This window comes from Nipponia nippon, unplaced genomic scaffold, assembly GCF_047370975.1.
Source record: "Nipponia nippon isolate SJK-2023a ecotype South Korea unplaced genomic scaffold, ASM4737097v1 scaffold_15, whole genome shotgun sequence".
Taxonomy (NCBI): Eukaryota; Metazoa; Chordata; class Aves; order Pelecaniformes; family Threskiornithidae; genus Nipponia; species Nipponia nippon.
This window is the reverse complement of record NW_028262331.1, coordinates 13,359,584-13,372,435: the sequence shown is the minus strand read 5'-3', so window position 1 is coordinate 13,372,435 and position 12,852 is coordinate 13,359,584.

The following is a 12,852-nucleotide window of genomic DNA, read 5'->3' as shown; positions in this document are numbered from 1 at the left end:
ACAATGTGGTACTCTGTCAGCAATTAAGACAAATGATGGACCATTCCATACTCTAAGAGACACTATACCTTATGTACCTGCTGCTTTCTTGAAAAGTGTTAAAACTCCATATACATATAGATACAAGATGCCCACCTTAACCCCTGCTAGATCATCTCACCATCAGTCCTTTTAAGAAAGGGTGTCAAGAACTTGCATGGCAGAACTAGTGAAGAAAACAAAGTTCTATCTTCAACAGAACCAGGAATTCCAAAAATATACAACACAAAATAAAAAAAGAAAATCCAAGCTCAGACTATTAATCCATCTTGCCACTCCTAAACACCCAATACAATACTGAGGAGAAAAAAAAAAAAAAAATCTGCACACAAGTGTATTTTTTACTGTATATGATGCTGAACCTCGACTAGTCCCAAAGCCCTTACCTCAAACAAACACTTCTGCTTCTCTCAATATCAAAACACACCTACTCAAATAGCTAAAGCAGGTCAAAATCTGGAATTGACTGAAGGAATAGCAGAACACTAACACCAACAAAACCCAGAAGCAGAATGAGCTTCCTGAGCTGAGGCTGTGGCTCATATACCCCTGGCCCCGCCCACCGCCCTTCCCACATTCACCTGGGAAAGGGGAGGGACAAACCACCAGATGGCATAAAGGCTGCCGGAGGAGCAGCAAGGTTTCTTCTATGCCTTAGTTTTGCAATGTGTAAAGGACTTAAATGGGGAAAATGACCCTTACTAGAAATGAGAAGATCTACTCTTTTACAGCAACAGCATCTATTGCATTGGCAACGTGACCGGGTAAGGAATTAAATGTATTTTTTCTGGGGTGCAGATTGAATGAGATAGACATCCTACCAAACTATGTAAGAAAGAAACCTGTTAAACTTGTTAGTGACATTATTACCAAAAATTACACGCTTTAGTTTCCCATGAAAAAAACAGGATGCTATAGGATTGCGCTTCACTTCTAGTGAGACCACATGCGCTACTTAACTTCCACCAGAAGTACGTTCCAGATAGAACTGAATGACAAAGCGTAATTAAATCCCGTAAAAATCCTTTTTCAAAAATTCCTCCAGTCGCAAAGTAAATTATTTACTCTAAATCACCAACGGTTCAGTCACCTCAACGGTCTCTCCGACGGACTCCCTTAATAGAACTAGATGAGTCCTAAGAGACAAAAAACACAAAAATCCCATAGAAATACAAAAAACATCTCAGAGGCCATATGAGGCAGCTGAATGAACGCCTAAGTAGCTAGAACAAATATAAATTGCAAAACACAACAAAAAAACCCATGGGCGATCTGTCAATAAAAAGAGGGGAAGACTATTGCCTTCTCTGAAAAACTCAAGAGCAGATCTGAACTGATGGTAGATGTCTTTGGGGTACCAGCCACCAAATAGAAATGTACCGTAAGACAAAAAACCAAAGGGATTGCTGCGGAGCACAAAGATGGCTTTAGAAAAGGTTAGACAGAAGGAGAGGCATCGTCGCAGGGATCGGAGAGGCCCCGAGGGGGCCAGAGAGACCAAAGTAGTCTCAAGGACACAATGAGCTCTAAAGGGAGTCACACAAAGGACAGATGTCATCAGGGACCGAATGTAGGCACGCCGAATGGGTGAGAGGACAGAAGGACCGACCGGGGTAACAGAGGTGGACTCGGGAAGGGCTCGGAGGGGAAAAGAGGTGCACAAAGCTCCCTGCTGAGCTAAAACGGGGCTCTAGGGCGTAGGGGGTATCTCACGAGAGCTCGGCAACGGAAGCGGAGGAGTCCCGAGGGGGCCCGAGACACCAAAGAAGCCTCAGAGGTATCAATGAGGAACTCTGAGGGGGATTTCAACAAAGTACAGATGTCATCAGGGGCTGAATGAAGGCATCCTAAATGGCAAAGAAGAAGATAAGAGGGCTCTAAAGCGCACCAAAACAAAAAAAATTGCACTGGAGCTAAAGTGCTATGAGACTGCTGTGGAGTATGAGAAAGGACTCGGAAGGCATCGTTATATAGAGTAGAGGAATTATGAGAGGGCAGGGTAAGAAAAAATGGCCTGAAGACACAGCGAGAGCCTCGGAGACTCAGGAGAACATCTCAGCAAACTCCACGTGACTAAGCGAGAGAGGAACCGAAGGAAGACACCCTCGACGGCAGAGAGACAAAGGAGCGCTGCGTAGCAAAGAAAGATGGGAGGCTCCGACTGAACAAGAGAGATGGGAAGGGAGATATGGTGCTACAGGGTGCTGTAGAGAACGAGGAACATCTCGGGAGGTGTTGTGACTGTGGGGAGAGGGGCGTCAAGGGGGGCTGACAGGTGAGAGGCGGCTTGGGACGACAAGGAGGAACTTGGGTGATTGTCCGAGTGGAGTACCGATGGCCTCGGGTGGCCGGAGACTGAACGTGGGAATCCTAGATAGTGTAGAGGAACGAATGACTGCTGCACAGCTCAGAGTGCTACAAGAACGAGGTGGAGCACAAGGAAAGGTCTCTGGAGGCATCGTGAGCAAGAGAAAAAAAATATCCTGAGGGAGCAGAGAAACAGAAAAAGGATTGGGGACACGACGATTAAATCCGGAGGGGATCTGAACCAACTAAAGTTGTCATCAGACAGCTGGGGAATGAATAGAGGCACAGCTAGAGGAAAGAGGCCGGGATAACTGGGCTGGTCACAGATACGGACTCGGGAAGTCTTCTGAGGGAACGAGAGGGGCGCGAGGTCCGCTATGAAGCTAAAGGAACGCTAAGCGTGACCTCGAAGGCATAGATAGGCATCGTGACGTTGTTAGAGGGGTCTTGAATGGGCTGGAGAGACCAAAGAAGGCTCGGGACACGAGGAAGATGTCTGGAGGGGATCAGAACTTTAGCTAGAAAATCAGGTGAAAAGACCGACTTAAAAAAAAACCCAACACCTAAAAACCTAAGCCAAAAATGGGAATATACTTTTTAAAAAGCATCTGTAGTTTTAAAATACCTTCATGCTGACATCGGATTGTGCAAACTAAAAAAACCTCATTCATTTCTCTCTAACAAAAGACAAATCCCCCGGATAGTTTCCTTTTAGCCCATTGTATCTGTAGACACAAGTTCAAAACAGATGTAAAGGCAAGAGAGAAAAAGTTACAGCATCTGCACAACATACTTTCTACAAACAGCTGCTGGAGGGAAAGTAAAATATAAAAGTAATAAAAAAAGGAAGGTTCCATCCAAAATCTCAGATGTCCTCGGGGAGGCCGAGGACCAAATGGAGGCACCCTAGATGGCACACAGGACGATAAGAGCGCTCGGAGGCACAAACTAACCCGATTAAATAAGGCATCGGAAAAGGTTCCCGGGGAGTGAGAAGGGCGCAAAGAGCGTTACAGAGCAAAAAGACAGCTGTGGGGCACGAGGACCACCTGGTAAGCACGATGATGGCAGAAGGGGGGGTGTCAAGAGTGAAAGAGAGACAGAAAAAGGCTCTGGGTTGCAATGCAAAACGCAAGAGGGTGCCCTAACAATGTACTCACCTATGTCCTCGGGGGATGAGCGACTGAACAGAGATATCCTAGATGGCAGAGAATAAGGTAAGAGAGCTCTGAGGCTCAGACAAAGCCTGAGCAAGGGTTCTGTCTGAATGGGAGAGAGACAAATAGCGCTACAGAGCTCAAAGGGTGCTGTGGGTCTCGGGGGGACATCATGACAGGAACGGAATGGCTCCGTGAGATGGGGGAACACGGACGTAGAGACAAATGAAGATTCGCCAAGGTGATGAAGTACGCGGGAGAGGATCCAAAGAGAGCACGGATGTCCTCGAGAGACCGGGGACTGAACAGAGACATCGGACGTGGCGGAGCGGAAGGTAAGAGTGCTCTGGGGCAAAATGAAAGCCTGTGGAGGAGTTATCTCTGAGTAAAGCAAAATGTTTAAAAGCGACGGTGATTAAAGAAATAAGGAAAAAAATAATAAATAGAGACGGTGAACTAAAACAGAGAGGTAGAAATAAAATTTGAAAAGAGAGGGCATTCAGGAAAGACAAGAAATAATTACAACATAAAGACAACAAAACACAGACAGTGAATGGGATAAAAGACAACAAAATTTTAAAAGCGATGGTGATTAAAGAAATAAAACATTTAAAAGTAGCATTGCTAAACTAAAACAGAGATGTAGAAAGAAAATCTAAAAAGCGATGGCAAAGAAGCAAAAAAAAACTAAAAAAAGAGAGCAGAGAGAAAAAAAGGACGCATAGAAAGAACATTTAAAAAGCAAAGGGGATTAGGGAAATAAAGGTGAAAAACAATAGGGACAGGGACATAAAATGGAGATGATGAAAGAATATCTCAAAAGCATGGAAACTAAGGAAAGATAAGAAATAATTAAAAAATGAAGACGCTGAAATGAGGACACTAAATGGGATAAAAGGAGACAGACAAGTTTAACAGCAATGCTGATTAAGTAAAAAATTTTTAATAAGCTAGAGCAAACTAAAACGGATATGTAGGCAAAAAATGTAAAAGGCAAGGCTACTAAGAAAACACAAGATACAAAGAAAAAAGAAGGCAAAATAAACACAAGGAATAGGATCAAAGCAGAAAAACAGTTAACAGTACAGCAATTGAGGAGATAAGGGCGCCTCCCAGCTTCTTCACTCAAGGTCCTTGAGTGGTGTAAGCGCTACTTAGCGACAAACAAAACGTCAGTGCATTATCAACATTATTCTCATCCTAAATCCAAACTGCAGCACTGTGCCAGCTACTAGGAAAAACCTTAACTCTCTGCCAGCCAAAAGCAGGAGTCTTTGAACAGCAAGGGCGATGGAAGAAATAAGGAAAAACTTAATATTAAAATTAAAAAACAGGACAGCGAACTAAAGGGACGGAGAAGGAAAATTCAAAAAACAAGGGCCCTAAGGAAAGACAAGAAAGAATTAAAACATAAACACAGGGAAATTAAGGCAGCAAAGAGGACAAAAGGAGTCAGGAAAGTGTTTAAGGGAAGCGGTGATTCAGAAAATCAGGAAGTGATTTAAAACCCGCATCGGTGAACTAAAACGGAGACGGCAAAGAGAATGCATAAAGTGACAGCACTCAGGAACAAGAAAGGACAACTAAAACCTAAGAGCAGCAAACGAGATAAAAGTAGAACATTTTAAAAGCCAAAGGTTTAAGAGAAGGAAGAACTAAGAAAATACCGACAGTGAACTACAGCACAGGCATAACTGGCAATTTTAAAAAGGGTCTGCACTAAGGGAAGACAAGAAACCATTACAAAATAAAGATGTTGAACAGGGTAAAAGTATGCGTAGGAAGAAAACCTTAAAAGTGGGGAGCATTAGGGAAATGATGGGGAGAAACTAAAAACTAGGGACAGCACACTAAAAGCAGAGAAAGAAAACTTTAAAAGGGAGGACTCTGAGGAAAGGGAGCAACCAATTGAAAACTAAAGACAGGGAATGGGATAAAAGCAAAAAAAAGTCAATAATGATGAGAATTAGGGCAACGAAGAGAAAAAAATGAAAACCAGGCACAGTGAACTAAAAGAGAGACGTAGGAAGAAAATTGAAAAAGCAAAGGTACTAATAGAGACAAGGAAGAATTAAAAAATGGAAACGGCGAATGCAATACAAGTAGACGGAAGCTTTTGTCGTGGTTTAACCCCAGCCAGCAGCTAAGCACCACACAGGCATTACGGGTGAGAAAATTGGAAGGGTGGAAGTCAGAACACTCATGGGTTAAAGTAAGAACAGTTTAACAATTGAAGGAAAAGACAATAGAATAGTAGTAATACTACTAGTAGTAGTAATAATAAACCAATAATAGTATACAAAGGAAGCAATTCACTCTACAGGTGCTCACCACTTGCCGACCGATGCCAACCACGTCCCCGAGCTGCGATTGCTGACCCCTGGCCAACACCCCCCAGTTTCCATACCGAGCGTGACGTCACATGGTAGGGAATAGCACTTTGGCCGGTCTGGGTCAGCTGAGCTGGCTGTGGCGCCTCCCAGCTTCTTGCACACCGGGCAGAGCACAGGAAGCTGAAAGGTCCTTGAGTGGTGTAAGCGCTACTTAGCGACAAACAAAACGTCAGTGCGTTATCAACATTATTCTCATCCTAAATCCAAACCGCAGCACTGTGCCAGTTACTTGGCCCAGCCCCATCTTCACTTCATGGTCCCACCTGGGCTGCCCTAGCTGGAACCCATCAGGAACTAAGGCCATCACCCCAGCCCCACAGCACATCACTGCGTCCCCTGGACCCAACCGCAGCCGCTCACCCAGAGGCCAGGGGCTGGAAACACATCTGGGGTCACAAAGAAGGCAGCAAATGTTTGTTCCTTCACGCCCATCAGAAATCCCAGCAATGAGCTGACTACAGGCTTGGTGCCCAAAGGCAGTGGGACAGAGGGAAAAGAGGGAAGAGGAAAGCAGAAGGAAGGATGGAGGGAGGTAGAGAAGAGGTGTAGGACAGGGAGCCAGAAAATGGGATACTGGGAACAAGAGAGGGACGGGGAACCGCACAAGGGTGTTGAGAGAGAGAGAAATGGAGTGCAGCGAGGAGGAGGATGGGGAGATGAAGTAGAGAACCACAGGAACAGGGAGATGGAGCAACAGGGGGCAGGGGAGAGAGACAGAAGGGACCGAGCAGGACAACAGGAACAGCAGAGAGGGACAGAGAGAATAAGAGACACAGGCAGTGGCGGGGGGTGGCGGGGCGGATAGAGGGAGACAGAGAGGGAACTACAAAAGGGGGAAAAAGCAGAAAGAATTAAAAAAAAGTGACAGGAAGTTGGATAGAGGCAGTCACAGAAATAGAAATTAAAAAGCAACAAACATAGGCAAGAATTAAAAATTAGAGAATGTAAGACAGAGCGAGAAATAGAAAGGGAACAGGACAGAGAGGCAGGAAATGTAAAAAATTGTTAAAGGGAGCTATGTAGAGGGAGATTTGAAAGGGAAAATAAAAAACAATGGACTACAGGAAACACAGGAAAGAAAAATGGGACAGGGAACTAGATAAATGGAGACATAGAAATAAGACGTTAAAAGCAATATGGTACGTGACAGGAAAGTATTAAGAATAAGGGAAAGGGAACTAGATAAATGGAGACATAAAAAGAAAATTTTAAAAGCGACAGGGTAAGGAAAACCAGAAAAAATTAAAAATAGGGAGAGCAAACTGAGTAAAAGATGGGAGAGAGAAAAATTCAAAAAGTATGGGACAGGAAAGAATTAAAAAACAGGGATAGGGACCTTGATAAAAGTAGACCTAGAAGGAATCTTGAAAATGCAAAGAGGTACAGGACAGCCAGCAAAGAACTAAAAACAGGGACAGCAAACCAGATTACATATAGAAACAAAATTTTAAAAGCCAAGGGATAAAGAGAGGGGAAAATGAAAAAAATAGAGATGGCAATCTAAATAGAGGCATACGAAGAAAATAGATGAAGTGAAGCACAGGCTGTAGGACAGACAGGAAAGCATTAACAAATAAGCGCATTGGATGGGATAAAATTAGGCATCGGAAAAATAAAAGCCACATCTCTTAGGAAAGACAAGAAAAAACTACAAAATAAAGAAAGGGGGACAAAGAGAGAGACACAAAGTAAATTTCAAAAGCAACGGGGTACACAACAGACCGAAAACTATTAAAAAGTAAGGATAGGGAGCTTGATCAAAGTAGATATAGAAAGAAAATTTCAAAAGCAACCGGGTAGAGGACAAACAGAAAGAAAATTAAACACAGAGACAGCAAACTAGATAAAAGTAGACATAGAAACAAAAATTTTAAAGCCAAGGTACTAAGACAGGAAAGAATTAAAAAAATAGCAACAGCGAACCAAACAAATGCAGAGAGACAGAAATTGTAAAAAGCGACCGCACTAAGGAAAGATGAGAAATAATTAAAAAATAATGACAGTGAATGGAATAAAGGTAGACAGAAAATTTTTAAAGCAACAGAGTTTAGGGAAATAGAGGAAAAAATTTAAAAGTAGGGGCACTGAACTGAAATGGGGACATAGGAAGAAAATTGAAAATCAAAGGCACTAAGGAAATAATTAAAAATAAAGACATCAAAGGGAAAAATGTAGGCAGGGAAAGAACATTTTAAAAGTGATGGGTATTAGGGAAATAAAGGGAAAAATTAAAAGATAGGGACAGTGAACTAAAACAGAAGTGGAAAGAAAATTTTAAAAGCAACAGCACTAATGAAAGAAAAAGAAATAATTTTTTAAAAAACAGCAAAGGGAATAAAAGTGGGCATAGAAAGAACATTTAATAAGCAGAGGGGAATTAGGGGAATAAAGGGAAAAAATTGAAAAATAGGGACAGCAAACTCAGAGATGGAGAAAGAACATTGAAAAAGCGAGGGCACTAAGGAAAGACAAGAAATTATTAAAAGAAAAGACAGCAAAATAAAGACTGCAAAGGGAATAAAAGTAGACAATTTTAAAAGCGACAGGGATCAGAGAAATAAAGGAAAAATTATGAGATAAGGACAGCAAACTAAAACAGAGATGTAAAAATAAAATTTTTAAAGTGATGGCACTAAGACAAGAAATTATTAAAAAAATTCAAAGGTAATAAAAGTAGGCATAGAAAGAAGATTTAATAAGCAGAGGGGAATTAGGGAAATAAAGGAAAAAATTATGAAATAGGGACAGTGAACTAAAATAGATGCAGAAAGAAACTCTAAAAAGCAAGGGCACTAACAAAAGACAAGAAATTATTAAAAGAAAAGACAGCAACAAAGACAGTGAACAAGATAAAAGTAGAAAAATCTAAAAAGCAAGGGGGATTAGGGAAATAAAATGGAAAAATTTAAAAATAGGGACAGTGAACTAAAACAGAAATGTAGAAAGAAAATTAAAAGCAAAGGCACTAAGGAAAGACAAAAAATAATTTAAAAATAAAGACAGCAAACAGAAAAGTAAACAGAAAACATTAGAAGCAAATAGAATTAAGGAAATAAAGAAAAATAATAGTGACATTAAACTACAACAGGGAAGTAGAAAGAAACAAAATCTAAAAAATGATGGCAAAGAAGAAAAGAAATAATTTTTAAAAGACAGTGAAGGGGAAAAAAGTAGGCATAGAAAGAACTTTTTACAAGTGAGAAGGATTCAGGAAATCAAGGGAAAAACTAAAAATAGGGACAGAAAACTAAAATGGAGATGTGGAAAGAAAATTTAAAAAGCAACAGCACTAAGGAAAGACAAGAAATAATTAAAAAATAAAGGTAGACAAATAAAGACCGTGAATGGGGTAAAAGTAGACCAAAAAATATTAACAAGAAAGGTGATTAAGGAAATAAGGAAAACATTAAAAAATAGCAGCATCGAACTAAAAAAGAGACATAGAAAGAAAATTTTAAAAAAGAGATGGCACTAAGGAAAAAAAAAGAAAAAATACTTTAAAAATAAAGACAGCGAACGAGATAAAAGTAGAAAATATGAAAAGCCAAAGGACTGAGAAAGGAAAGAACTAAAAAATAGCAGCAGTGAACTACAATGCAGAAATTAAAAAAAAAAATGCACTAAGAAAATACAAGAAATCATTCAAAACTACAGATGGTGAATGGGAGAAAAGCGGGCATAGAAAGAAAATTTGCAAAGCCATGAGCATTAGGGAAAAGAAGGGAGAGAACTAAAAACTGGGGACAGCAAACTAAAGGCAGAGCAAGAAAATTTAAAATGGGAGGGCCCTAAGGAAAGACAAGAAATAATTAACTACAGCACAATAAAGACGGCAAAGGGGATAAAAGGAGACAGAAAATTTTAAAAGCAATGGAGATCAAAGTCATATTGAGCAAATGAAAAAACAGCGATGGCAAACTACAAGGAAAATAAGGAAGAAATTAATTGAAACTGTGAACTAAAAGAGAGATGTAGAAATAAAAATTGTAAAAGCAATGACAGTAACAAAAAACAAGAAAAAATAATATCTCATGACAGCAAAGGAGATAAAAGTAGAAAATTTTAAAAACCAATGATCAAGATTAAGAAAGGACAAAAGAAAAACCCAAATATTAAGATTAAGTAAGGAAAGCACTAAAAAATAGTGACAGCTAACTACAACGCAGACAGAAATTTTAAAAAGCAAAGGCACTAAGGAAAGACAAGAAGTCATTAAAAAATAAAGACAGTGAACAAGATAAAAGTAGGCATAGAAAGAAAACTAAAAGAAAAAGAAAGCAAGCTAAAAGAGAGCTGTAGAAAGAAAATTTTAAAAGGTAGGGCACTAAGGAAAGACAAAAAATAATTACAGATAAATACATCAAAATAAAGACAGAAATTTTTAAAAGCAATGGTGATTAAGGAAATAAGGAAAAAATTTTTATATCGCATCAGTGAACTAAAATGGAGATGGAAAAGAAGATTTAAAAAGTGATGGTACTAAGGAAAAACAAGAATAATTAAAAATTAATGACAGCAAACAAGATGCAAGTAGAAATTTTAAAAGCCAAAGGATTAAGAGAGGAAAGCAGTACAAAGTAGCAACATTGACCTAAAATGCAGACATAGACAGAAATTTTTAAAAGCGACAGTGCTAAGGAAAGACAAGAAATCATTAAAAATAAAGACAGTGAACGGAATAAAAGTAGGCATAGAAAGAAAACTTAAAAAGCAATGAGCATTAGGGACAGTGCACTAAAACAGAGATGCAGAAACAAAATTTTAAAAAGCGAGGGCACTAAGGAAAGACAAGAAATAATTAAATATAAAGGCAGCAATTGGAATAAAAGCAGACAGAAAAATTTAGAAGCAATGGCGATTAAAAAATTAAGGAAAAGTTAATAAACAGTGATGGCAAACTAAAACAGAGATGTAGAAATAAAATTTTAAAAGTGAGGGCACTGAGGAAAGAAGAAATAATTAAAAATAAAGACATCGAAGGAAAAAAGTAGGCATAGAAAGAACATTTTTAAAGCAATGAGGATTAGGGAAATGAAGGGAAAAATTAAAAAATAGGGACAGCAAATTAAAAGAGATGGAGAAAGAAAATTTGAATTTTTTTTTAAGTTAAAACACACATGGAAATGTAACTTTAAAAGTGACAGGGTACACAACACAGGAATAAATTAAAAAATATGGATAGGGATCTTTATAAAATAGACATAGAATGAACATTAAAAAAACAATGGGGTTCAGGACAGGGAAAAATTTAAAAATAAAGACAGTAAAATGGTTAAAGTAGACACAAAGAAAATTTTAAAAGCAACTGGGTAAAGAACAAGCAGGAAAAACATTAAAAATGGGTAAAGAAAGCTGGTTAAAAGTTGACATAGAAAGAAAATTTTAAAAGCAAAGCCATTAAGATGTGAAAAAAAAATAAAATAAGGGTAGGGTGAGAGAGAGAGACATAGGAAGAAGATTATAAAAGCGGAGGCATTAAGGAAAGACAAGGGAAAAGTTACAAAATAAGAACAGGGAGAAAAATACAGAGAGACATAGGAAGAAAATTTCAAAAGCAATTAGGTGCAAGACAGACGAGAAACAAATAAGAAAGACAGTGAATTGGTTAAAGGAGACATAGAAAGAAATTTTTAAAAGCTACAGAGTACAGGATAGACAGGAAAACATAAAAAATAGGGACAGCAAAGTAGATAAACTTTGACGTAGAAAGAAAATGTAAAATGTGATGGCTTTAAGGAAAGACAGGAATAAATCAAAAAATAAGAATAGGGAAAAAAATAGAGACACACATAAAAGTAAATTTTAAAGGCAACAGGGTAAACAACACAGGAAAGAATTATTAACTATGGATAGGGAGCTTGATAAAAGCAGACATAGAAAGAAAATTGAAGAAGCAACAGGGTACAGGACAGACAGGAGAGAATTAGAAAATAAAGACAGTGAACTGGCTAAAAGTAGCCATAGAAACAAAATTTTAAATTGATGGAGTATCGTATCGACAGAAAAAAATAAAAAGAACAGGGAACTAAATAAATGGAGACATAGAAAGACATTTTTTACAGCAACTGGGTACAGGACAGAGAGGGAGGAATTAAAAAATAGGGACAAGGAATCAGATAGAGGGAGACATAGAAAGAAATTTTTAAAAGCAACAGGCTACAAGAAATACAGGAAAGAATTAAAAAATAGGAACAGGGATGACAATAGAAGGAAATATTGAAAGGAAATTTTAAAAGCGAGGAGGTATGCAGATGAAAGGGAGGAATTAAAATTCAGGGAAAGGGAGCCAGATAAAAGGAATTCTTGAAAGAGACATCAAATAGCAATGGGGTACAAGAAATAGAGAGAAGAATTTTAGAAATCAAGAAAGGAAGCCTCATAAAGAGAGACCTAGAAGGAGTTTTAAAAAGCAACTAAGTACAAGAAACATAGACAAGAATTAAAACATAGGGACAGGGAGATGAATAGAGGACAACGTAGAAAGAAAATTTAAACAGTGATCAGGTACAAGAAATGGGAATATTAGAAAAGCTGGGACAGGAGATGGATAGGAGGAACCATAGAAAGAAAACTTTAAAAGCTATGGGGTGCAGGACAGAGGGAGGAATTAAAAAATAGGGACAGGGCACTGGAGAGAGGGAAATGTAGAAAGAGAAATTATAATGCAATGGGGTACAAAAAATACAGGAAAGCATTAAAAAATAGGGAGAGGGAGCCGCAAAGAGGGAAACAGAAAAAAATTACTAGGTGAAGTGGTACAGGGCAGAGTTCACAGAAGAGTAACAAGCTTTGGGGAGCCAGACAGGTAGGTGGGACAGCAGAGAGGGAGACAGAAGCAGGGACAGGCACGCAGAGATCTGGGGAAGGGCAGCAGAGATGGACCAGGGTGCACACAAGAGAACACGCGACTCAACACAGCTCCTGGCACTGGCAAGAGACCTTCACTGCCCTAACGC